Source organism: Pseudonaja textilis, chromosome 7 (assembly GCF_049901715.1).
Source record: "Pseudonaja textilis isolate UNSWEBS1 chromosome 7, rPseTex1.2, whole genome shotgun sequence".
NCBI lineage: Eukaryota > Metazoa > Chordata > Lepidosauria > Squamata > Elapidae > Pseudonaja > Pseudonaja textilis.
Window position 1 is genome coordinate 42,811,860 of NC_141996.1, and position 26,775 is coordinate 42,838,634.

Below are 26,775 nucleotides of genomic sequence, written 5' to 3' on the forward strand. Positions count from 1 at the left end.
ATGAGAAATAGTTATATGCACTGTATAGAATCATTTCCTTTGCATAAAAGCAGATGATATATCTAATCAACTGAATGGATAATAATCAATAAAATCAAAAGTCCTGATTTGCAAGTATAATTTATGAAGCTGCTATATATGCATTTAGAAAACAATGGTTTTGAACTGTTGGAAGAAATATCCATCTGGCTCAGTTCTAAGCCAGAAAAAGACACTGTAGACAAAATGGAGGCTGGAGGCTGATTAGAAAGAGGGTCCATTTATTGATGAACAGAACCACATTGAGTTGAGAGGGTGGTTTATACCTTCTCTTTGGCTTTACACTTGAACTTCCGGTTCCTGTGCAAGAACATGTATCCTATTGGCTGTTGTAGGGGTTATGTAGGGGTCATAGCTGGCGCTATAGGCAAAGTACAAATCCTAGGTGTTGTCTGAGCTAAATTTGTTTGAAGTTTGGAGGGTGATCCAATAATTCCTATTTTGGCTTAATGGCATTGGTTGGCTCTTGAACGAAGGCTAATCTACCTTTGTTCAGATTTTGCTGCAGGGAGTAATGGATTAAGCAAATTTGCATTTCTAAAAGCTGTTCCAGCTCAGTATCTGCTTGGGGGCAGGGGCAGTGGTGGGATTCTACAGGTTCGGACCGGTTCTATAGAACTGGTTGTTACGATTCTGTGCAGTTCAGAGAACTGGCAAATCGAGCCCCTGACTGGCCCCTCCCCTCTCTGCCCTCCCCTCCCCACCCAGTAAGTCCTTAACGTGCATGTGCGACATAGCTGACTGCATTCTTCCCCTCCCAGTCATTCCTTAAGGTATTTCTTTTTTCCCCTTCCGATGATCAGCTGTTCCAATGATCAGCTGTGCCGGGATCTGCCTCGCTGTATTACTGCTTCACCCAGGAGTCTTCCCTGAGGCCCAGGAGGGTCAAAAATGGAGTGCAGGGGGGGTGCTGTGCGCTTCCCCCATGCTCTGTTTTTTTTCCTTCCTGAGCCCTTGGGAAAGCAAAAATGCTACCCCAGGAGGCTCCCCTGAGGCCCAGGAGGCTCAAAAACAGAGCACAGGAGGAGCTGCACACCCCTCCCAGGCTCCATTTTTTGCCTTCCTGAGCCCCAGGGAAGCCTTCTGGGAGCAAAAATGCCTGCCTAGGAAGCTCCCTTGAGGCAAAAAAAAACCAGGGGAGGAGGATGTGCTGCAAAAAAAAAAAAAAAAAGGACTCCCAGTCACACGCCCAGCTAGCCATGCCCACAGAACTGGTTGTTAAAAAATTTGAATCCCACCCCTGGGCAGAGGGTCGGGGTTCTGAGTTTCTGTGTCCCGGAAGATTTTTTTATTTCTCTTAGGGGAAATATTTTATCTTGCCTTTTTCAAATATTCCTCAAAATATTTCATTCTTCTAGGGGAGGATGGCTTCCCACAGAATTTTACCACCTTTGCCATTATAAAAAACAATGTTGTGTTATCTGGATTTAATAATGAAACAATTTAAAAATATTTTTACTGTCCAGAATTTTGCCAAATTAATACAAATTGGGTCAAAGCTTATGTTCACTGAACAATGTAAAAATTATTTTGTCATTCATTCTAGTAAAATTGCATTGATGATATATTTAAATAATGGCATGTTTACTCAATAATTACGTTTAAGGTTTATTCTAAGCTGTCTAGCTCATCTACACATGCAGTAGCATCATGCAAATGTGTTGTGTTAGATGTGCATTATTATTTGGCAAACATCAGTGTGACTACATTCCATAAATAATATGTATACTGAAGTACTGCTATCTATCTATCTATCTATCTATCTATCTATCTATCTATCTATCTATCTATCTATCTATCTATTATATTATATTATATTATATTATATTATATTATATTATATATTATATATTATATATTATATATATAAGCGAACCTCGGTGGTGCAGTGGTTAGAGTGTAGTACTGCAAGCTACTTCTGCTGCAGCCAGCTGCTTGCAATTTGGCAGATCGAATCTCACTAGGCTCAAGGTTGACTCAGCCTTCCATCCTTCCGAGGTGGGTAAAATGAGGACCCAAATGGTGGGGGGCAATATGCTGATTCTGTAAACCTCTTAGAGAGAGCTGTAAAGCACTATGAAGTGGTATATAAGTCTAAGTGCTATTGCTATTAGCAATATCCACCGTATGTTCACAGGGTAAATGATGTCTAAATTAGGTTCCACAATGTTTTTGTATTTTTTTTTGTTAAGTGGAATAATTAAGTGTGCCTCATGATTTGCGCAGATAGGAATATAGCAATAGCACTTAGTTTTATATACCACTCTGTGATACTTTACAGCACTTTTGAGCAGTTTATAAATTTGGCATATTTGGGTCTTCATTTTACCGACTTCGGAATGATGGAAAACTAAATCAATCTTGAACCAGTGAGGATTGAAATCCTGGCTGTGGGTAGAATTAACCTGCAATACTGCATTCTAACCACTGTGGATCATATATACAGTATTTCTTTTTACATTTGTAAAGGTCTATGATTGGTACCTGCAGTTTTTAAATAATATACCTTGAATTCTGCATGTTGTTATAAACCTTAGAGCTTGATTGTAAAGATTAAAGTTTGATAACATCTCTTTCTCTTAAGTAAGTACAACTTTTCCTCTGTCACTTGAGTTCTAAACAGTGTTTTTGACTTGTGTGGTAGCTATATCTCTTTATATAGCTATTATTTTATTTTATTTTTTTCTAAATACGGTACATGCATGTCACAGTAATCCATACTAGTACTGTACTAGTTTTGTGCTACTGTAGAATGTTTGCTGGAGATCACTTATTTATTTATTGTTACAAAAACATCGTTCCAACAATTTGGGGCAACACGCAATAACTTTGAACAAAATTTATGGTGACATTGAAATTTGAAACTACTAATTTGTTTAAAGAGTTTTTAATTAGTATCTTTACGTATGTAAAGTATCCTTAACTGGAAAAAAGGATAAGAAGAAGTAAAAAGTGCAAGAAAAAGAGATAAGAAGAAAAAGGAATATAATAAAGGAAGTGAAAAATTTATTAAAGTGATATTCAACTTTAATAACAAATATAAAATTTAATATTTCACACTATGAATGGCTACAGACCTTTATTTTTTTTCATCTCTTCTCCCAGGCATGGCAAACTGGATTTCTTTGAGGGCCAGATCAGCATTGTAGTTCTCCTCCATGGGCTGGCTGAAGGGATATGGGATGGTCACCTCTTGCAGCACCATGGAGGCCAAAATGGGACGTGGGGGCAGTGCATACCCCCCGTGCACAGTTTTCAGCCTGTATGGCTTCCTTCAGCATCCTGCTGGCCAAAACGGGGCAGAGGGGATGCATGCTGCATCCCGTTTTCGGTCTGGATGGCCACCATCACTTTGCTGACCAAAATGGGGCATAGGGGTGTGTGCACAGCTCCCTGTGGCCCGTTTTCAATCCGGACGGCCTGCAGCATCCTGCCAGCCAAAATGGGGCACACTCCATTTTCACTAGCAGAGGCATCGCAAGCCGGTCCTTTGCTATTTCAAAATTGGCCCTATGGCCCAGATTTAAGCACCCTGTGGGCCTGCGAGTCTTGAGTTTGACACCCCTGTCTTGTCCCATCCTTCATTTGTCAGTTGTAATTCCCTTTAATTTCATCTATCTTGTCAACTAAAATTTATTCTAGGTGTTATTTCTTCGACATCTTTTGGTCTGTTATAGAAGAAGACTTTACTAACCTTGTTGATTCCATTCTTTGTAAGTCTCCATCATTTTTATTGTTAGAACATTTTCAAACATTTTTCAGGATTGCAATTTTTTCCTTTCCATGAGTAAGCAGGAAAGGCAGGAATATCAATAATTTGCTCTGCAATAAATAGAAGGCAACAGATTGGACCACCCAAGCAGGAACTGCTTAGTAGGCATAGTTTTGCTGTGGTTGGCATAGCTCTACTGAGACCATGGTTGTCTGCTAGAAAGGAAAGTAATGAAACTCTAGACAAAATTATACCTAAAGTGAATCAAACGGTGCATAGAATGAGATAATAGGAGAAAATTCAACTGGACGTGATAAGAGCTCATTTTGGGCCTCAACAATACCAACCACACTTTGCTATTATTTCATCTACAGAATACAATTCAGCAGGTCATTTCTAAGTCAGGTTCTACTAAGGAAGATTTGGGCAGAAAAATAATTTGATGGAGCTTTGTATGGAATTTGCTAAGCATTTGGTAAACTAAATTGCTCAGATCCTCTCAGAGTTAGATCCCAGCTAGACAAATGTGAAAGAGTTGAGTGAAGTGCAGTTTTCCAAGTTATCTGAGATATGTTAATCCTAAATAATTGTGTAGATTATCTATAGCTTATTATTATATATAAATATAATTGTCTTTATAGATTATCTATGACGAGACAGTGACCTTCCTGGTACTGTTTGATCCCTCAGTGACTTCTGATGCCATATGGCAATGTATTATTCTGAACTCCCTAAAATAAATAGAAAAGGAAAACATTGTGCTGCATGGTAATGAACTAGTTTTAGTTGGTGGCAAGATGTGGGTAGGGTTGCAGTTCTAGGCTTCTTAGTTATGTCTCCTACACTCCTTTTTAACACTTTCATGAAGATATTGGCTGAAAACATCCATGATCACAGAGTCAGATATTATCAATACAACGATATACAACTTTACATCTCAATTTATACATCTCAACCATTGATGTGATAAAATGTTCTCCAAATGCCTGCAGGCAGTTCAGACCTGGATTAAGTTAAGGCTGAATCCCAGAAAGATATTTTATGTCCTGGTTTTCTTAACACTCCTGTAGGAGCTGTGCAATTTTTGGACACAGGTTGGCTTTCCCATAGAATTTCTTTGAGGGAAGCTAGGAGTGAGCATCAGAAATCTTTCTTCCTTCCTTCCTTCCTTCCTTCCTTCCTTCCTTCCTTCCTTCCTTCCTTCCTTCCTTCCCTCCATCCATCCCTCCAGCCATCCATCCCTCTACAATTGCTAGTATTTTAGAAAGCAAATCTTTATTTCCATAATAAAACATTCTCAAAGAGCCCCATCTTGGCTGGGAGTCAGAAGTAACCAAGACTGAAATCTTTAATCATATTGAAATTCGAGGGTCAAGAAAGAATTCGGAAAGGAAGCTTGCCTTCTTCTTTAAATGGAAATGGGATGATCACAGGAAGGTGTAACTTGTTGCTATGTAATGTTGATTCTTACATTTTTGTACTCTAAATAATAGGCTTGACCTCTTAAGTCTATTTATAAACCTTTTTTGTAGTACATTTGGTTTAAGATGCTGTGTTTAACAGGTTTTTTTATGTGACAAAATTGTATCTTCCCATTGTTGATGTGAGCACTTAAAGCTAAAAAAATTATCAAATTGTCTTTGGTTTTTTTGACTTTTTGTTTAACTACCCTGTAATCCCTTGCATGGGGGTGGGAGATGGGGTGACTGAATGGAGCTGAGAGTTTACTGCCCAGATGCCCTTCCTGAGGCCTATGCAGAGCTTACAGCAGACATTTTCTGTTTGCACCCAGAGAGAGAAATATTTGCTGCTACCTAGATTGAACTCATAGCCTCCTGATTGTGAGGTGAGAGTTCCACCTCTAAGCCACCACGCTGGTCAAGTCCTTCTTCTTATTTTTAATAATGTTAATATTTAAATTATAACCTGTGCCTTTGAAACTCTCAAAGAGATTGTTGTTAAATGAGATCAGAAAATGACACAATAATGCACAGGGTATAAGTTCTGTAACCATCCCACCTGCTGATATTAAGAAGAATGTGTATCCCTAAAGAATAAGAAGGTGGGAACAGAATATTAAACTGCTGCATTACAGTAGCAAGGTAGATCATAGTTTGGACAATTGTAGAAGACTTCTGGGAACAGACCATGATACTTCCTCCTTTCTTGCACCTGGTGCAGTGGTGGCTAACCTTTTTGGGCTCCTGTGCCAAAAATTGTGTGTGCGCTTGCATGCTCATGCTGGTGTGTCAGCCCCCAGAAGACAATGTACCCTCCCAGACCCTCTATGCATGCATGCGCAATCTCCACCCTCCGCCACCATCTTACCTGCACTGCACCTCACAGCTGATTTTTGGCCGGTTTGAGGCCTTTTTCGGCCTCCCAGAGGCTTGAAAAAGGCTTCTGCAGGCTTTGCAGGCCGAAAACTAGGCTCGTTTAATCACTTCTGGTATTTCCGTAAAAACAGGAAGTGATGAAACGGGCCTGCAAAGCCTGCAGAAACCTTCCTCAAGCCTCTGGGAGGCTGAAAAAGGCCTCAAACCGGCCAAAAATCAGCTGTGAAGCATGTACATGTGCAGTGAGGTAAGTTTGCCTGCAGCTCGCATGCCGGCACAAATGGCTCTGTGTGCCACCTGTACCACACGTGCCATAGGTTCACCATCATGGACCTAGTGTATGCCACAGTCCAGCAGCCTTCTCCAGTTATCACTTAACTGAACATTGAAGAATATTATGAGCAATTATTTTCTGAACATAATAATTTATTTTACTGTTTTACTTTTTATTGTGTAACTTGCATTAAATGACTATTTTACTTTTGACAGATAAGTATAGAATAGAAGTCATACTTTTCTACCATTTCATAAATTCTACTAAAAGATGCATATTGCAGAGGTATTGGAAATGGTGTTATACTAACAATAAGATTAATGAGTATCTACCATTAGTAAAACATTTTAATCCTGCTGGCCATTATTGCATCATTATTCAATTGTAGTTTCCTAGATTCTTTATGAAAAATAGTTCTCCAGTGCTTTTTAATGACAGTATTTTTATTCATAATATCATGTTATATTTTCTATGAATAAGAAGAAAATTACATATAGCATGTTGCTTGTTATTTTGTAACATTCTCCATAAGAACACTTTTTTACATGGCAAATAGCTACTGTAAAGTTGAGTAACAATAGCATTAGCTATTTGAAATGTAATACAATGTATTTCTGGTAATTTCTTCTATGTTTCAGTAACTATTGTGACTGGTAAAATCTTGTCTGTAGGTAAGCAGCCTGTTTCATAAGGAAATAGTAAACATAAAACCTACGACAATGCTAAAACAGAGAGAAGAGATATAAGAGAAGCTGGAATATTTTATCTCCTAAATAAACACTTTGCCTTTTTTTTCTGAGCAAACATGGCTTAACTAAACACTATTTAAGTTACCTATGGGAGTCACAGCTGGACACAGCTCTAAGTTGATTGAAGTTGATAGAGCATGTAAGTAGAAAAGGCTCTGCAGCTTTTAAAGGTTTATATAAGCGGACTCAATTTATATAGAAATGGTAACCAATGCAAAAGAGATGTCTTAGCTTTTCTACTAAAATCTGTTCTTGACTTTCTGAACTCACTTTCTGATGACTTGAAATATTTTTCAATTAATTCCATGTTTTAGTTTTGTAGGATTATAAGCAGGTTCATATTACATCTGCGGGGACATGTTTTCTGGTAGTGAAAGGTCCCTATGCAAAGTCGTAAAGGGCATGTTTTTGTCAAAACAGTTGGGTAATTTTGTCTACAAATCTTACGTTTCACAAGGGAGGTGTAATATTTATTATTGACTTATTTTCTTACTAGTCCATAAAATTTATATTTCAGTGTATATTTTTTTTACAAATGACAGCTTATTTTCCTCGAAAATCTCACTAACAAATGAGACCTATAGCATATATTGAAGTAACATAAGCATGTAAAAAAAAGGAAATGCTGAATTTTAGCACTTTAGCAAGGAATAACAAATGAATGTAGAAGCCTTATATTGATATTCCATGAAAAAAGCTTGTTTTATATATTTAGTTGAAAGTCTTCCAAGCGATTTTTAGCTTACAATGTAAAAGGTATGATATAGAGGGAGAATATATTGGAAAGGAGAAACCTTCAGGAATGTAAGTCTGATATCTGGACTTTATTTCAAAGTTCTGAAAAAGAAATAATTTCAGGAATGAAGAAATCACTGTAGTGGCCCAGTTTGTCATTTCAGGGGCTAAAAATTAGATGGAACTGTTTCAACTCTGTTTTTTTTCCTGCCTCTTAACATTTCAGAAAGTTTTTTTTTTTCTTTCACTTAACATTAGAAAAGCCCAACATAGTGTGTAGTTCTCAAAAAGTAATATTTTAGGAAAGTAAGCTGTAATTTGTGAAAAAAAAAGTACATTGAAATATAAATCTTATAACCAGTACTTGCCAGGATCTCTAGAAAGGTAGCAGACAAATAATGAATGACAAATCTCAGCATTAAACAAGACGAAATGTAATTTCCTGGTCTGATCAGGTTGGTTAACCATAATGTAAAATTATTTTATTAAGAATTATCCAACAAAAATTATGAGCCTAAGAAGGATATATGCCACTGCAGAGATAAAAACATATTGTCTGCAAACTGGCAATGTTGTAATCCCAAGGCATGGATAGGTATTAGAAATGTGTTGCTGAAAAACAATGTTCTATGAAAAACAAGATCTATGGATTTAAGCAAAGCTGTTGAAATATACCAGGCAATTGAAGTTATTATTACTTGAACAGCAAAAATGAATGGAAGAGATATTTCTACATAATATTACTGAAAATAAACAAAGAGAATGAAGGAACAAGAAGTTGCATATGAAAAGGAGAATGGGTAAGAAGAATGTAACTAGAAGTGGGCTTTTAATTTTATTTTATTTTTCTCTATTGAGTCACTCTTGATTCCTAGCAACTGCCTGAACAATTTTTGTTGCTGTTGGCAAGATTTTTAGAAATGGTTGCCACGGCCTTTTTCCTAGACCTGGAAAGTGATTGGCTCTAACTCATATATAGCAGTGACTTCATGGATGATCATTCATAGTGTCCCAGTTTGCAGTGCTTTTAACCACAACAGTAACCAACTTCTGAATATTGTTCAAAATACATGCTTTTGTCAGATTATGAATGTCCAGGAGTTATAATTTTATTGTTTGTATTTTTATGTATTTTTTAAAGTTTTTTAAAGTTTTAATTAACATACTATAAAACGCTGGGAGTTTAGCTGGAACGTGCAGGCTATAATAGCAATTAAACCAATTTAAAACCAAGTTGATACTTAAAGTTGTTTTGTAGAATATATACATTAACAGGTTTCTATATATAATTAAGTTTCTACTTGTATAAAATACTGTATGCCTTTATTATTATTTTAAAGCTATCTTCATATTTCATTCAACAGTGATGAAGGAGTGGAAGACTCAGATATATTTTTTTGTATTTTTCTAATATTTAAAATAAGTTTTAATATGCATTTGAAGTAGTAGATAGTTTCTTACTGCCAGGAACACACTTTAATTAACAGAAGTTTTAATGTTAATCCAGTACACATATCTTCATTATTTCTGTTTTTTCTAATTTAGTTGATTTAATTCATCTGAAAATATCAAAATATATTATAAATATATTATAAATATTATAAAGACTTATAAATAGTTTAAATGATGAAAAAATATTTGTCCTACAGATAGTCCTCGTTTAACAATCTTAAATGGGATTACATCAATTCCACCTCTAAGCAAAGTGTTCATGAATGAAAAATCTTTTTCGGCTTATTCTCTTGAAATCTTTTTATGATATCTCTGCTCTATAAGTGTGGGTGGAAAGGAAAAAGTGATACTGTCTACAGAAATTATTTGCTCTCCTCTTCTTCCTGCAGCAAGGAGAGATTGGGGAGAAAGTGTTTCAAGAGAATAAGTTATTTGCTTTTCTGAATATTGAGACCAATATGATTGTACTGCCAATGGGAAAGAGTCAGGCAAAGGAAATATTGCATACATAAACTGCTTGGTCTTTTTCTGTTTTTTTCCCTCATAGAGAGAAGAGAATGGAAAGATACATACATATACAACTGTACATATACGTATACAATATACAATTTTACCTTTTTTGCTAAAGTTACTGTGAAAATGGTGAGGCTATAAATGGAAGAAGTAGTAGATTATCAACATAAATTTTAGGGCATGATAATAGTAGCATGAATTATTTAGTGGATGATATTTGTCAGAACCAGGGTGGAGATGATGCAATTATCGTTGTTCATATTGATTTACATGGGACCACGTATCAGTACTCTGCTAATGCACCACTTGACTCCTTGTTAACGAAGCAATCCTACTGAAATTTTGTCCAGTGCATACAGGCTGTTTGAACATGGACTGAGTGGAAAAGACTTAAATCCCATACTGACAATACAAAATGGCTATAGAAATATGGTTCTTTCAATGATGGTGATTTTCTACCTTTGGTTCTGAATGGGGATAGCACTTCCCCATATAAATAGTCATCAACTTACAACCATTCTTGTAACAATTATTCAATGTTAAGGTGGTGCTAAACCAAGGAATTTACAACCTGTGCCCAAAATTAAAGCTATTGCAGCGCCCCTGCACCATGTAATTCAGACACTTGACAGCCTATTTCTGTTTTCAGCTTCAGTGCCCTGCAATTCCCTACATGTGCCTAGCTCCTCCTTGTCTTAGCCATCCACCAGAATACACACCTGCCAGGGTCCAGGAAACTTCACAAAACACCCAGCCTACCAGGGTATGGAAAACATTCCACTTACCTTAACTGTTTTTCTCCAGCTGTTGGCAGGTTCACCTAATACATAGTTGATATAAAAATTCTACACATCCCTGTTAAAATGCCAGATTTTTGAGATGTAAAAAAATCACTCCAAGATAAATCAAAAAATTTTCCACTTTTAATGTAACATATAAACTATACAATTCAATTAAAAAACAAACTGAAATCATTTAGGGGGAATAATATTAATAAAAACATACAATAATGTGATTGTATAAGTGTACACACTGTCTAATAAGTAGATATGTGACTCTGTTCAGAATCAATCACAATCTAATTTATAGTAAATAGTAGTCAGTACACACCTGCTGTCAATTAAGGTGACCCTGATTAAGCCTGTTCAGCTGTTCTAGTAGGATTTTTTTTTGTGACATTTACTCAGTTGCCTGTTACAAGAAAATCATAATCTGCAAAGAACTTACAAAACATCAAAGGGATCTTTTTGTTGGAAGATATCGGTCAGGAGACGTGTGCAATTTTTTTTCCAGAGTATTGTATATACTATGTACCATAATGAAGACGGGAAGTGTACAAAATCATTTCCAAGGCATTGGATATATCATGGAACACAGTGAAAACAATCATTAACAAGTGGATAAAATATGGTAGTACAAAAACATCCCCATGAACTGGAAGTCCCTCCAAAATTGATGAAAAAGCAAGAAGAAACGTGGTTTGGGAGACTGAAAAGATCAACAACACCAAGGGAGCTGGAGGAATTTCTGGCAAGTACTGGTTGTTTTATTACAAATGACAACAATCTCTTATATTCAGCATACCTTTGCGCTATGGGGTAGGTCAGCAAGATAGAAGCCCTTTTCTTACAAAGAAAACCATCCAAGCCCAGTTACATTTTGAAAAATCTGCATTACATTGGACAAAAGCATTTGGGAAAATATGTTATGGTCTGATAACCAAGGTTGAACATTTTGGCCATAATTTCAAAACTATGTTTGGCGCAAAAACAACAGTGCATCACCAAAAGTACTCACAGTGAAGTGTTGTGGCAGCATTATATTTTGGGGCTGCTTTTCTTCAGCTGGAACTTAGTCAACGTAGAGGGAATTACAAACAGTTTCAAATACCAGTCCATTTTTGCACAAAACCTTCAGGCCTCTGCTAAAATGCAAACAATGAAGAGAATTTCCACTTTTCAATATGACAACAACCCAACACATGCTCCAAATCAAGAAAAGAAATAGTTTCACCAGAAAAAGATCAAAATTGTGAAGTGACCCAGCCAGAGTCCAGTCCTCAATCCAATTGAAACCTGTGAGGTGACCTGAAGAGGGCTGACTCCAGGAGATGCATTTGCAATCTGACAGATTTGAGTACTTTTACAAGGAAGAATGGGCAGATTCCAAGGCAAGATGTGCCATACTGATAGGCTCTTACCCCAAAAGATTGAATGCTATCATAAAATTAAAATGTCCTTCAAACAAAGTGTTAGCTTAAGGATATGCACACTTACGGAATCATGTCATTGTAAGTTTATTCTTAATTTTCCCCTCTAAAGTTTTGTTTTACTTTCAATTCAATTATACAGTTTATATTTTATAATACTGGTGGGAAAAAAATACTGAAGTGATTTATGTTGGTCTGACTTTTTTATATCTCAAAAAGCTGACATTTTAATGGGTATATAGACTTTTTTATATCCACTGTATTTGTGGTATAGTCTCCTTATTGAGGCCACCTCCCCCATTCTCCAAGCGGGTTCCACTCTTGCGATCCTTCAGAAGCTGCCTTCTACAAATCTTGTGCTCACTTATGATATCTAAAAATAACTATATCTTCAATTTACAACCACTAATTTGACAATCATCTAAATTACAAATCCTATTACCTGTCTCGGTTTTTACCATTCTTCCCATAACTGTTCAGAGCATCCAATAATGGGAGATGCTTCGGTCTCTTCTTAGAAAGGCTGGGCTTAATTTTGAGGACGCTCCTCCTCCTCCATGAGACTCCTCCTTAGCATCCCCAGTTTTAGCTTAGCCTTCAGAGAATCAGGTTGTGGTTTTTTGGGCCAGAATAGAACTAGAATATTCAGTGCGTTCTAACACAGATTTGGTACTTTAAAATTTCCATTCTTTGCTACCGACAGCTTTCCTACCATCTGGCCATCAGGAATTGTTCAACTTTTGTTGTTCAATTGTTCAATTGTTTCTGTTTCTTCTTCAACCCCCCACCCCCACCCCCAACACATAATGTACAATTAAACAGTGACATTCATTTAAGCACTTTGTTTTTGGAGAAGAATTATACTAATACTGCAATTCCTAATGTAGTATATTGTCAGATATATAATAAATGATATGCTTTTATAAAGATGTATTCAATAATGTAAGACTTAAATGACCTTGACCACTCCTTTATAACTTTTGATTTTTATAAACTGAATTTCTTGTTTGCTTTCTTGCTTTCAAAAGACTCATAAAACTTTACTTTGGCCATGTCAATTGCTTTCAGCTGTTAGCACTGAACATTCAAATAAATTTAATTTAAAAGCATTCTCCTATTATACTGGATGCTTCCTATGTCATCTGTTAAACAGTGCATGGTCAGCATATGGCTGTTCTTTCTATTTAAGCTGTTTTCTCCTGAGAAAGGAAATTCCCTTCAGACCAGACAGACATCTGCTGGCTCTCCTACCAGCAAAGCCACAGAAGAGTTATCTTTCCTGTGATTAAAAGAAATAATGTCTGGAGGTTTTAGTTTTTGTTCAATTAATCAAAAATTAAACCCATGTGGGACTTGAAGAAACTGGGCTTCTTTGTGTGTTTCATCCACTGGTAGGAAGTCCTATAACGAATTTATAGCTTCTACTCATATAATTGTGCAATATAAAAGTATAAGAAATATTCATACATGATTTTGTTTTGTAAAAAGCATAAGCATGAAATATAAATAGTGACTAAAATAGCATACTGTATAATATACTAGCAAATGAAACCATGATTGGAATAAGATTTCCTTTAGAGTACAAGTGTTTTGTTTCAGAGATAGATACATTATCGTCTCTTTGTGTAAGTATGCCATGCTTCCTCTTTTAAAACACTTCCAGATGCTATAGAATATTGCAACATCCCCTATTCATTTCTCTCCCCGAAAGTTACTTATTCTTAAATGTCTGAATCTAATATTTTGGAATGTTAAGGAAAGCGTTTTCTTACATGTGTGTTTTTGTATACCTATCAAATGTTTTGATAATACTAATTGAGTTGTAGTTAAATATATTAGAATTTAAGCATTTAACTTCTTTTCTGTTCTTTTATCAGCAAAAGAACATACATTTTTTCTGTACCTTTACTGAAGTGATGAAATGATCATTTTTATGAAAACAATATGGTGACAATTTATCTGGTTCTCTGATTCTAAGGCTATCCTTTTATTTTGTCACAAATGTGCAATTCATGTGAAATATTTTATTAATGTGAAGACAACTTTATTAGCAATTAAGTTTTGAGATATCATCTGACACATTCTTCATCTGAAATTGTAAAGAAAAGCAGTTTTCTTTCAATCTATAATATCTTTATCAGAACAATCTGGATATTGAAGTGGATAGAAATAAAATCTTATTATCTCTTTCAGAGGCTGTATCATTATATGCTTCCTCATACAAGACAAAAATAAATTCTTTAATTCAAAATCTTATTACTTGCTTGTGAATAATATGTTGCTACCTCAGAGAAACATTTTCATGATAAAGACTGTCTAGTGCGGTGTTTCTGAATCTTGGCCACTTGAAGATGTGTGGACTTCAACTCCCAGAATGCCGCAGCCATTCTGAAGTCCACACATCTTCAGGTGGCCAAGATTCAGAAACATTGGTCTAGTGTCAGGATGCCTGGGTTATGTTACTTTGATCATGAAAGGCAAAACTGAGTATATTATCTTTTCAACGTCCAAATCATTTTGGTTAAAAGCAGTGCTGGAGTTTTTATTACTTCTTTAAATATACAGGTAGTCCTTACTTAACAACCATTCACCTAATGACCATATAATGACCTATAAAAAGGTACCTCTGAACCAGTTCTAAAGTTCTGGTGGCTTCACACAACACATGACCACATTTTGGGTGCTTGGCAATAAGGTCACCTTTGGAATTGCAACATTTTGTAATCACATGGCCACAATTTGTAACCTTTTTTTTACTAGTTTCTGGCTTTGCTGGTAAAAAAAGGTCTTATGAATATATGGATCACCTTAACAATTAACATGCTCACTTAATGACTGCTACAAAAAAGAGTTATAAAATCAGAGCTGGTCATATAGGTGCCTCATCATGAGAATTAGACTCCATTAAACTCATTAAGTTGAAGACTGCCTACCTACATACCTACTTCGTTAATGTATCAGTAACAGTTACTGAATTGGTTGCCACAGTATTTGAAGCATTGAATATCTCCTTCATCTAATATATTGTTCTGTTTGTGGATACCATGATACTTACTAGAATTTGCAAGTAGGTCATAAGTAAAACAAATATCCTTGTTCATTTTTTCTAGAGACTTGTATTGTTCAACATAAAATGTAGCTAAGATTATTCATGTTCATATTTACCTACCATAAAGTTATTTAATTTCCTTTTAAAGTTTTCAAGGTTAGAAGTTATCATAATAGCAATAGCACTTAGACTTGTACACTGTTTCACAGTACTGTACAGCCCTCTCTAAGCAGTTTACAGAGTCAACATATTGCCCCCAACAATCTGGGTCCTCATTTTATTGACTTCAGAAGGATGGAAGGCTGAGTCAACCTTGATCAGTGAAACTCGAACAACTGAATTCTGGCAGCCAGCAATGAGCAGAAGTAGCCTGTGGTACTGCATTCTAACCACTGCACCACCATGGCTCTTTAATGCTTTAATCCAAATGGATGCCAGTATTTATAAGTAATAATTACATAGATTATTTTCTACAGTAGCACATACAATTTTGTAAAAAAAAATATATTTTCTAAAATTTCTGAAATCATGTTTGAAGGAACAGGAAATTAGAATTAATTCAATAAATTCAAAATAACTTTGATGAATTTCAGAGTGGAATTAAAATTATAAACTGAAATTTAAGAGGGTATTTTAATGAATTATTTATTAAAATTATACTCTGTAAATAATAGATACTTGACTTAATAATAGAATGTTGGAGAGGATTTTGAAATATTTTATTAAATTTAATATTATAATAGTATACAGCATGAGGGACAAAGCTTTATAATGTTTAATTGAATTTAATTAGAAATTGAATTTATAGCATGTCACCTATAAAAAAATATACAATTTTAGGGTACATAAATAAGAGTAGTTTTCAAAACACTGTTATCTACTATATTTTACATTATTTTGACTCTACACTATATTTTGAAAATTCATAAACTGGAACAGGTTCATAGAAAACAACAAGGAAAACAAGAGAACTTCGAACTAAGTTCTATCACAGTAGTAGACACTCCGAAGAGAAGCTTGAGTGTGTGTGTCTGTGTGTGCGCGCGTTTTAATTACAGAAAGGCTTATCTTGGTAGAATATTAGGGGAAAACATCCAGACAATAACAACAGTTTGGTAGTAGAACCAATTACCAAGGAAACAATGAGTTCCCCTTCACTGGTTTTGTTCAAGAAGAGATTTTTTTTAACCATTTATTTTGAACTCATGGACTAAGCCAGGGATTTCATTTGATGGTCTAAATTACCACTTAAACAATTCTATGATACAGCATTTTCTGCATTCCTGCCAGTGCAATTAACATCAGAAGAAAAGAAAAAAATTCAAAACTCAAAACAAACCAGCTTATTTTTACGAGATTTTGAAGCATTGTGCTAAAATTAATGACATGCCCTCAGCTTCTTCTTTCTAATAAATATAATTGCAAGGATATATATCCTAATAAGGCCTCAATTCATCAGGATACTGTTTATATTTTGTTTCAGTATCAGTGTTCTATCAACATCTATTTACAAGTGCATAATAGTAAAAGAATAGTTCTAAATTAGAAAAATATTGCAAAATCAATAGTCTTTAAATGAATACAGAAAATTAACAAAAATCTAAAAAAAAGGATCAACAGCAGCAAAAGCAAAATAACAGGTACTAAAAATCAGTCAGGATCATATATATTACTTACTCAACAGAAGTGGTATTCAGCAGGTTCTGACCAGTTCTGGAGAACCGGTAGTGAAAATTTTGAGTAGTTTGGAGAACCAGTAGCAGAAATTTTGAGTTTGGAATACCACCTCTGACTGGCCCCACCCCCATGTATTCTCTGTCTCCCAAGTCCCAACTGATTGGCTGGGTCTTCTTTTGTTGCCCTGCACAGGAGAATAGAACTGAAAAGCAGGTTAGCGGGGTGGGGGAGAGAAAAAAAAGATAATACAGCATAACAACCACTGATAATCATTATGGAATAATTTCCATTATTAGTTATGAGGCATCATAACTAAGTAGACTTGATACTATGTAGTACTTTGAATCAAATTTACTACCAGAAATGTGAGCAGGGCATTTCCCTAATATTAATGAACAGTTTTTATATTTTTTAAAATAAAAATTATTTATGCAAGAAACTGTCTTCCTTGCCCACTAGGTAAACCAGATAGAAAATCAACTCCAGGCTAAGTTACTTTTACTGATAACAGCATTAATAACAGAATCCTTCAACTTTGATTGTGCTGCAGTTATAACTCAGTGACTTAGGAAGAAATCTGCCTAAACTAGTTTTCAATATTATTTCATTCTGGAGTTCAGCCTATTTTGAATAGGCTAGTGTTGGCTAAACTTTTCGGCACAGGAGTGCACAAGCTTTGGAAACCAGAAGAGCAGCTCCCCAGCATGCATATGTGTGCCAGAAAGCTAAGCTTCTTGTTTCTGGCATGCGCATACGCACCAACCAACTGGTCTTCCAGTTTCTGGAGTTCATGTGCAGCTGGGCAGCATGTATGCACACATCATTCTTTATTCACAATCATATAGAAATGTTTTGTTCAATTGTGAAACCACAGCAATTAGTTAAAAATGAGATCTCATGAATAATGTTACACATAAATTTGACACATTTCATAGGGAAAAACACCAGGATTTAAGACAAATTCCTTTGTGTAAATGAAACCATTGTGTTTCTTTTTAAATGTTTGGTAGGTATACATTAACAGTATTTTAGGAAATTCTGAATTGTCATATTTACTTTGTTTCCCATTGCTTTGTCTATTTTGTGTTCCCACCAGTTCGTTCTTGCGGATCAGTGGTATTTCTTGCAGATATTCCAATGCACTATTGTGGCTACTTTGTCTTGCTGTTATTTGTAATCAGTCTATTTAATCTTCTTGCAGCAGCTAAGTGGTCCACTGCTTCTTCAGTACTCAGTAAGCTTCTGCATCTTTTCCATGGTTGCTTCAGAGATTCCTCCAGTGCTCATTTTTCTTCTAATGTCTAGTGTACTTCCATGATAAATAGATTTTGTTAATATAACTGAATGGTTGAAGAGCGTGATTCATATCATTTTTCTGGGATTCATTCATTTTTACTTGAGTCAAATTCACTATTCGAGCAGTATATGTATTAGCTAGAAATGCCCAGGTGTTAATTGCCTTGATACTTGATATTTGGTCTTAAAATCATATTTACTTTCATGATGGATTCACTTCTAACTTTCTTCTTGACTTCAGTATGCTTGATGCTGTCAGCTTGAAGGATGCTCAGGTATTTGTAGTAATTTTCTTTATCCAGACTCTTGATGTTATTTCCATAGGGCATCTTTGTTACTTCAGTTTTTACTATTTTGCACAGTTGATTGTGAATATGGCATATTTCTCCAGGCTAAATACCACTGCAATATCTTAGATACACATAGACCATGTTGATCAGTGATTCTATTTCAGATTGCTTTTCTACACAGACTGTCTTTTTCACATTACTATATAAGTACCTGTTAATTAACTTATTTTGAGGCAGTGGTCCCCAACATTTTTGGCACCAAGAACCAGTTTCATGGAAGACAAGTTTTCCACGGATCAGGGGAGGAGGGAGAATGGTATCAGGATGACACATAGAGAAGCCTTCACTAGAAGAGGCTTTCTTTTGCTCCCGGGGAAAAAATCAGAAGACACAGAGAAACTTTCACTAGAAGAGGCTCTATGCTTCTTCTTCAGAGGAAACTCCCAATCAAAGACCCATGGAAGCAAAAAGAAGCATAATGACCACTGCCTGCACTTTTCAATAGGTCAGCAATGGCACTTCCAGAGTATTCCAATGATTTTATCTATCTAAGGAAGTAAGAGAAGAGACCATCCTAACAATCTTCCAGAAAAGCAGTAGTTTTCAATTTTCTGAGAGTCTTAAATATAAAGGTATAGCATTTATTGATATCTTAATATCTGAAAGTTGTGTGAGATTTTTGTCAAACTGGCTGCACTGATTGCTGTGGTGTCTGGGGACCCCTCTTTTAAGGAAAACTTGTGTGAATCACTGCAATTTCATTTATTTATTTTGCCTCCCATTAAATATCAATATATATAGATTTTTTTTCATTCTTTACTTTACAAATTCAAACCATATTAGTTGACATTTAACTGATAAGATTGTATCTGCTTTTTCTGCAGGTTTAATAGAAACTTTAAATAATCACTTTTGGATCAGAATCAGAATAGACCTGGAAGCGACCAGGGAGGTCTTCCAGTCCAGACCCCTGCTCAAGCAGGAGGCCCTATACCATTTCAGACAAGTGACTGTCCAGTCTCTTCTTAAAAACCTCCAGTGATGAAGCACTCACAACACCTGAAGGCAAGCTGTTCCACTGGTTAATTGTTCTTCATTGTGGTGGAAATAGCATCCAGGATTGGATTGTCAGTCACTGCAAGCTGACTGGACTTAGTCTGTCAGATATATGAGGACACTCCCCTGTTGTTAAGGGTGCCCCAGAAATTGACTCAGTCAAGTAGCTAGGACCATCGTTCTTTTGGTACTCTACAAATTTGAGATTAATTAGGTAAAATCAGACAAAATCCAATCCTGAATGCTATTGTAGCGACAGCTGGCTCCCGGTCTACCAACTGAGCAGCTGTCAAAAGATCGATCTTTTGGGGCCTTGGCCTGGAGTGACTTGGGCGGATTGGTTGAGGGCTAATTTTCTTCAAGTAAGAGTAGCTGACAAGGCGGTGTGTCAGTGGAAACCTTCATACCCTAACCTGACTTGGGAGAGCTATTTTGTGGCTTTAAACGGCCGTCTTAAGCCTGCTTGTTCCGTGGCAGCAATTTTTTAAAAGGGCATAAAAACAGCTAACTTTGGAGTCTGGAGTTGACAGTTTTAACACTCTGCCAAATTTTTGGTTTAGGTTTTTGTTTAATTCCCCAAGCAATCAAATTCACAGGTCAGCAGACTCACAGGGGAGTTAGGCTGCCTGTCAGTTATTTAAATGTCAGATTCAACAGTAAACGCTGGCCGCGCGAATATGAGAGTGGAGAAGATGGCTTGCTGGCTGTTTAGTTCTCTGAGCCCTACAACCAAATGCTTTAGCCTCATTAGAAGACCCCAAGCCAAGAGCCAAGCTGCAGGGGCTTGAAAGGGCTCCAAGGCAGTAGAGTGGGATAAGCATCATAGGGACAGGGTGCTGAACATGCTGTGGGCTAAGGGACAGCAAGAAGCAGCCCAAGAAAGCCTGGAAGCTGTTTCAAACAGCATTGATTCCTGCCAAAATGAGGAACGACTGTTGAAGAGAAGAGCCAGGTCTCTTCAAAATGACAGGAGGCATTGCAGGTGCTGGCCACAGGGGGAGCTGGAGAGCAGTTTAGATTGCAAGAGCCTGAAGTCTCTTTTGACACCTCTGAGGGAAGATAATTTTTCTCTTATCTGTCCAGCAACAGGACAGATAGCAACAACTGTGTAAAGAACCAGAGTGCTCCACCCAGCAGTGGGACAAGATCCAGATGTTCAGTTCAACATGCAGGTTTTGCTAGTGGAGGCAGTAAAACAAGGGGTATCTGCAGCCCTAAAGCAGTCTGGGCAATCTCCCTCAGTAGCTTCCTGCCCTTATTCCAGACAGGGCTTGAGACAAGTCTCTCAATTTCTTGATGACCTTTCCGTGTATTCTAAGACTGATTCTTACGTTCCCTCTCTGCTTGATCACTCTGCCCATTTTGACATCGGAGATCAGATAGAGAGAGAACCTCCCTGATATTGAAGGCTTGGATTCTGAGAATCCTTAATTTCAGGGCTTTTTTAACTGGGACTATTTAAATCGTTCCTCTTCAAGGCAAAGAATGCCACAAGGCAAGGCAGGGCTGCTGTACCACATGAGCCAGCAGATGCATCTGAAGACCCCAATGATTCACTTTTCTCCAAGAAAACCATAACTGCAGAGGTCATCCTTTCACCAAAGATGTTTACAACAGTCATCCAGAGGTAGTGGTCTTCTCCTGGGTCATGTCCAAGCCCTTCCTTCCTTGATAGGAAGTTGTTTAATGTGGGAGCTGATCTTTCCAGAGCTCTGGAAGTATCCACAGTAGATGCCCTGGTAGCTGTCCTGCAGTCCAATTCTGAGATTCCTGCTGAGCCCGAAGACTCACTGAGAACAGAAAACAAGAGGGTGGAACAGATACTTCAGCGGACACATCAGTCAGCAGCATGGGCAGTGAAGGCCTCCACTGCAGCATCCTTTTTCAGTAGGGCATTATTCATCTGGCTACGTGAACTGTAGGAGAGAATTCCAGCTAATGATGTCAGATTTCATCAGCACATTAATAAGCTTCTATCAGCTGTGGAGTTCTCATCTGATGCTACCCTCAGCGCGGCCAGATTTGATTCAAAGGTGATAGGATCGTCTGTAGTCTCTCGATGTCTGCTCTGGCTCAGGCAATGGCAGGCAGACATGAAGCATAAGTAGAGGTTGGCCACTGCCCCCTTCAAGGGGGAGAAAACATTTGGAGAAGCACTGAACAAGGTCTGGTGGACTTCAAAGACATGGGGAAGATTTTGCCTCCCAGGTCAAGAAAGGGCGACTTCTACTTGATGCCTTACTTTCGCCGCCCCTCCCTTAGGGGGAATGAAACTGGAGGGGAGTTTTCTAGTCCCCAGAGGCCTTTCATCCCCAAGCAGGAATAACAGCAGGACAGGATAGGTAGTTCTAGAACAAGCGGCCCTTTCAAGGGGGAAGAGGTTGTCCCTTCCAACGCCCTAGAGAAATCTGCTGTCAACCCTCCCATTGGGGAATGTCTGGCCCTGTTTGCCAGGCGTTGGCAGGAAGTAACCACAGACACCTGGTTCCTGGAGATGGTCTGATAGGGCTTTTCTTTAAGAGTTCCTCTCCTTACCCCTGAGGTTTTCTTTCGTTGCCCTGTTTCTAAGAACAGAGAGAGGAAGGTTCTCATGGAAACAGCTATTCATCACTGGCTGGAGATCCATGCTATTCAGCTGGTGCCTGAGGACCAACAAGGGATGGGATTTTATTCCATTCTGTTTGTCATACCAAAGGTCTCAGAGAGTTGGAGGGCAATTCTGGATTTAAACTGTCTAAACCGCTGACTAAGATACAGGTGGTTTAAGATGCATTCTCTCCAGTTTATTCTGGAGGGAATTAGGGAAGGGGATTTCCTCATTTCCATAGGTTTAACTGAAGTCTATCTTCTTCTTCTTCTTCTTCTTCTTCTTTTTCTTCAGCGTTTGTCTCGCGCTCGGGCGAGGTCCGCTAATGTCCTTGAGTACTGCTTCCACACCTCTCTGTCTGCCACGTGTGTCGGGTCTGCCTTCGCGATCTCTAGATCGGCCTTGATCGTGTCCATCCAGCGTTGTTTAGGTCTACCACGCGGTCTCGCTCCTCCGACAGTCACCTTCATTACAGATTTGATGATGGATTCTTCCTTGGCGCGGCTCACGTGGCCGAACCATCGTAGCCGGGACTGCCTCATGACCGTGGGGATGGGCACGACGTTGAACCGTCTACGCACTTCTTCGTTCCTGACGCGATCGAGTAGGGTGAGGCCTACCGACCATCGGAGCATTCGCATCTCCATTATCTGGAGTCTGCTTTCGACTTCTTTGGTCGTCGGCCAGCACTCTGCGCCGCATATGGCCACGGGCGCACCACAGAGTTATAGATTTTCGCCTTCAGGCGCATCGGCATCTTCTTGTCACAGAGGACGCCCGTGACGGACTTCCATTTGCCCCACGCTGCATTGATCCTGGCTGCCACCTCAGTTTGTAGTAGGCCTTCTTCCCCAAGAGTAGTTCCCAGGTACTTGAAGGTGGAGGCGCGCGGTAGCTCCTGCCCGTTCACGTGGATGGAGCCTGTCATTTCATTGTCAGTGGTCAGGTATTCGGACTTCTTTAGGTTCAGCCGGGCCGAACTGCTCGGCGGTCGTGCCACTGTTGGACTCGGTGCTCTAGTTCAGCCTTGCACAGGTTGGCCAGGAACACATCATCGGCGTAGAGCAGCGTCCATGGGGCGGGCGTGTACAGGTCGTGTGTAATTGTGTCCATCACCAGAATGAACAGCAGTGGTGAGAGAGCAGAGCCCTGGTGTACGCCGACGGTAATATTAAACTCCTCTGATATCCCAGCTGCCGCTTTTACACGGCTTTTGTGACATCTGTATAGGAGTTGGACCCATTGTACGAGCAGCTCAGGCACGCCGTGGTCTCGCAGTGCGTACCAGATGAGATCGTGCGGGACTCGGTCGAAGGCCTTTTCCAAGTCTAGGAAGGCGGTGTGGAGCGGGATTTTCTTCTCTCTGTGAGCCTCCATCAGCATCCGCACACCGAAGATGGCGTCGGTGGTGCCGCAGTTCTTGATGAATCCAGCCTGGTTGGCGCTGATGTCGACGGTGTCCCGAATGCGCTTATCAAGGGCGCGTTCAAAGATCTTCATAGTGTGTGACAGTAACCTGACCGGTCTGTAGTTGGAGCAGTCCGCTGGGCTGCCCTTTCCCTTCCAGATCGGAACAGTGGTGCTGCGGTACCAGTCGTGTGGCACTTTTCCCGTGGAGACGATGTTGTTGAACAGCTCGCACAGCCACAATGCCGAGCCGGTAGTGCCTTTTTCCAGAAGTCGGCAGGGATGTCGTCTGGTCCTGTTGCCTTACCGTTTTCATGGCCTTGATGGCGTCGGCGACCTCGCTGGCATAAATGCCTGAGACTGGGCCTTCAACTGGGTCACCTCGCGGGGTTCGTGGGTGTGGGAACTCCTCGGTGGAGATCTTCTCGAAGTATTGCCGCCACCTCTCCGCAGCGTCTCTGGGGTTGACGATCAAATTTCCCCTTTCGTCGTTGATCCCATGAAACTGGTCAATGTCCAGGGTCTTCCTGTGTCTGCTTTTGGCTAGGCGGTAGATCTCATTCTCGCCTTCTCTCGTGTTCAGCTTCTCGTAGATGTCATCGTAGTGGGAGCTTCTGGCTGTCGCTACTGCTTTCTTGGCTGCCTTTTTGGCCGCCTTGTATTCGCAGAGCTTCTCGCTGGTCTTGTCCTGAAAAAGGCCTTGTAGAGCCGTTTCTTCAGGTGTACGGCATCTTGTACTTCCGGTGTCCAGAGCCATGTATCTTGTTCGATGCGTCTCCGTCCTGGCTTGGTGCAACCAAGCTGTTGGCAGCCGGCAGTGTGAACAGTGCTCTTCAGCATGGACCACGCTTCCTGTGGCTGAAGTCTATCTTCATGTCTCCATTATACCTGCCCATAGACAATTTCTCAGGTTCTGCTACAGTGGCAGACGTTTTCAGTACGGGGCCTTGCCCTTTGGTCTTTCATTTGCTCCTAGAACATTCACAAAGCTGTAGCAGCCCTGGCAACTCACTTTAGGGCTATCCCAGTCAGAGTCCAGTGTTATCTGGATGATATCTGGTCCAGTCCTCCTCAGCATCTCAATCAGCAGAGGACTTGGAGCTCACCATCCAGGTGCTACAGGAACATGTTTTTTCTGTCAACAGGGCCAAGAGCCATTTCACTCTCACCAATAAATTACTCCACCTGGGAACTGTAATAGATGCTATAACATGCAGGATGTTCTTGTCCCAGGAGTGTCAGGAGAGTATCAGGGAATTGATTGGGCAAGTGAAATCTAAGAACAGGCTGGCTATGCTTTCTAGACTCCTAGGCAAGATGATCTCATGCATTAATATAGTGCCCTGCGCTAGGTTGCATGCCAGGGCGCTTCTTCCTTTTCAGAGGACAGGCAGGAGTTGTTCCCACTCCCAGGTTAGGTTAACCCCTGAAGTCATCAGGTCCTTTAGATGGTGCTATCTGTGGCCCTTTATTTACTCATTCAAGAACCCTAACCGGCTGGTGTTGACCACGGATGCCAGCCTTTATGGCTGGGGAGCTCATCTCCAATCCAGGATGGTCCAGGGGCAGTGGTCTCATGCAGATTTGGACCATAACATGAATTGGGTAGGACTCAGGGCAGTCCATCTGGCCCTGAGGCAATTCCAAAATATAGTAGCAGATAGGGATGTCCTTGTCTTAACTGACAATGTGACCACTAAGGCGCATATAAACCACCAAGGGGGTATACATTCAAGGTCCCTGATGCTAGAAACAGAGCAGCTCTGCCTCTGGATGGAAAGGCATCATGTATCACTCAGGAGCTGAGCACATTACAAGTGTATCCAATGTTGAAGCAGACTGGCTTAGCAGAGCCACCATAGACCACGCAGAGTGGCATTTGCACCCTGCTTTGTTTCAGGAACTGTTGGAGCGCTTTGAATGACCAACAGTAGAGCTCTTTGCCTCTCAGGACAATGCGCAACTCCCAAGATTCTACTCCAGGTTTGCAGTGCTGGAGGCAGAGGGGACAGACGCCTTATGCAGCCATTGGCCAAGGGAGCTTCTCTATGCATTTCCTCCTCTGCCCCGATCCCGAGGGTGATACAGAAACTATTGGAGGAAAGAGCAGAACTCATACTTGTGGCTCCTCATTGGCCCAGACAGCCATGGTTGGCAGACTTAGTAAACCTAACTGTGGCCAGACCTTGGAGGATACCGGCGGACAGAGTATCTCTCAGTCAGGGACTTTGTTACATCCAGATCCCAAGTGGCTTCAATTGACTGCTTGGAGATTGAGCAGGGATCTCTGATCTGGGACCATTATTCCTCCAAGGTAATACAAACCATTCAGGCCTCCAGGAGGCCTTCCATCAATCACATTTGTGATGCGACCTGGAGGGCTTTCTGTGAATGGTGCTCTCAACCTGGGATGGACCCTACCGAGGCTTTGGTCGCCCAGGTGCTGGACTTTCTTCAAGAACGACTTGACAGAGGCCTGTCACCCAACATGTTACAGTGGCAGGTGGCGGCCTTATCTTCTGTACTTTCTTTGGGGGACTCAAAATCCCTATCTAGGCATCCTATAGTCTGCAGATTTCTGAAGGGAGCTACACATCTGAGGCCTCCAGTGGTTTATCAATACCCGACATGGGATCGCTCTAAAGTACTTCATTGGCTGACTTTGAGGCCCCATTTGAACCATTCTGCAATTTTTGTCTTGCAAGGTGGCCTTCCTGGTAGCCATCACCTCGGCCAAAAGGATTTCGGATTTGGCTGCCTTTATCTGTCAGGAAGGACCTTTGTATTTTTCACCCCAAGCAAGTTGTGTTGAGATTGGACCTTTTGTTCGTGCCAAAGGTAAACTCCTGGTTCCACATGGCCCAGGGACTGTTTTTAGCTGATTTCTGTCCAAAACCATTCTTTTTTAAAAAAGGTGGCACACTCTGCATGTTCAAAGGGCACTACATATTTACATTAAATAAAATTATCCCCTCAGGAAGTCTGAATCCCTTTTTATATCTTTTCAACCCTCTACCATAGGTTGCAAGGTCTCTCCAGTGACTGTGGGGAGATGGATCAGACTGTGCATATTCAAAGCCTACCAATCCCAAGGATTTGCGGTTCCTCCAAGAATAACAGCCCATTTTACAAGAAGTGCAGCCATGTCAATGGCGTAGGCCATTCTCTGGAGGAAGTTTGCAGGGCGGCAACTTGGCCTTCGCCTTCTCCGTTCATAAAATGTTATAAGCTGGACTCCTTTGCATCTTCAGAGACAGCTTTTGGACGGAGAGTTCTTCAAAAGGTCCGCCCTGTCTAGGGGATTCAGACCAAACTAGGCCCACCTGTAGGACAGCCAGCTTTGGTATGTCCCAATCCTGGATGCAATCTCCACCACAATGGAGAAGGATCATTG

At 39.6% G+C, this 26,775-nt stretch overlaps 1 protein-coding gene across 5 annotated transcripts in view; it reads left to right on the top strand.

Moving 5' to 3' along the window:
• The window catches only part of ROBO1 (roundabout guidance receptor 1), a 311,709-nt gene that overhangs the window by 115,311 nt on the left and 169,623 nt on the right, over nt 1-26,775 (top strand). The window lies entirely within an intron of this gene.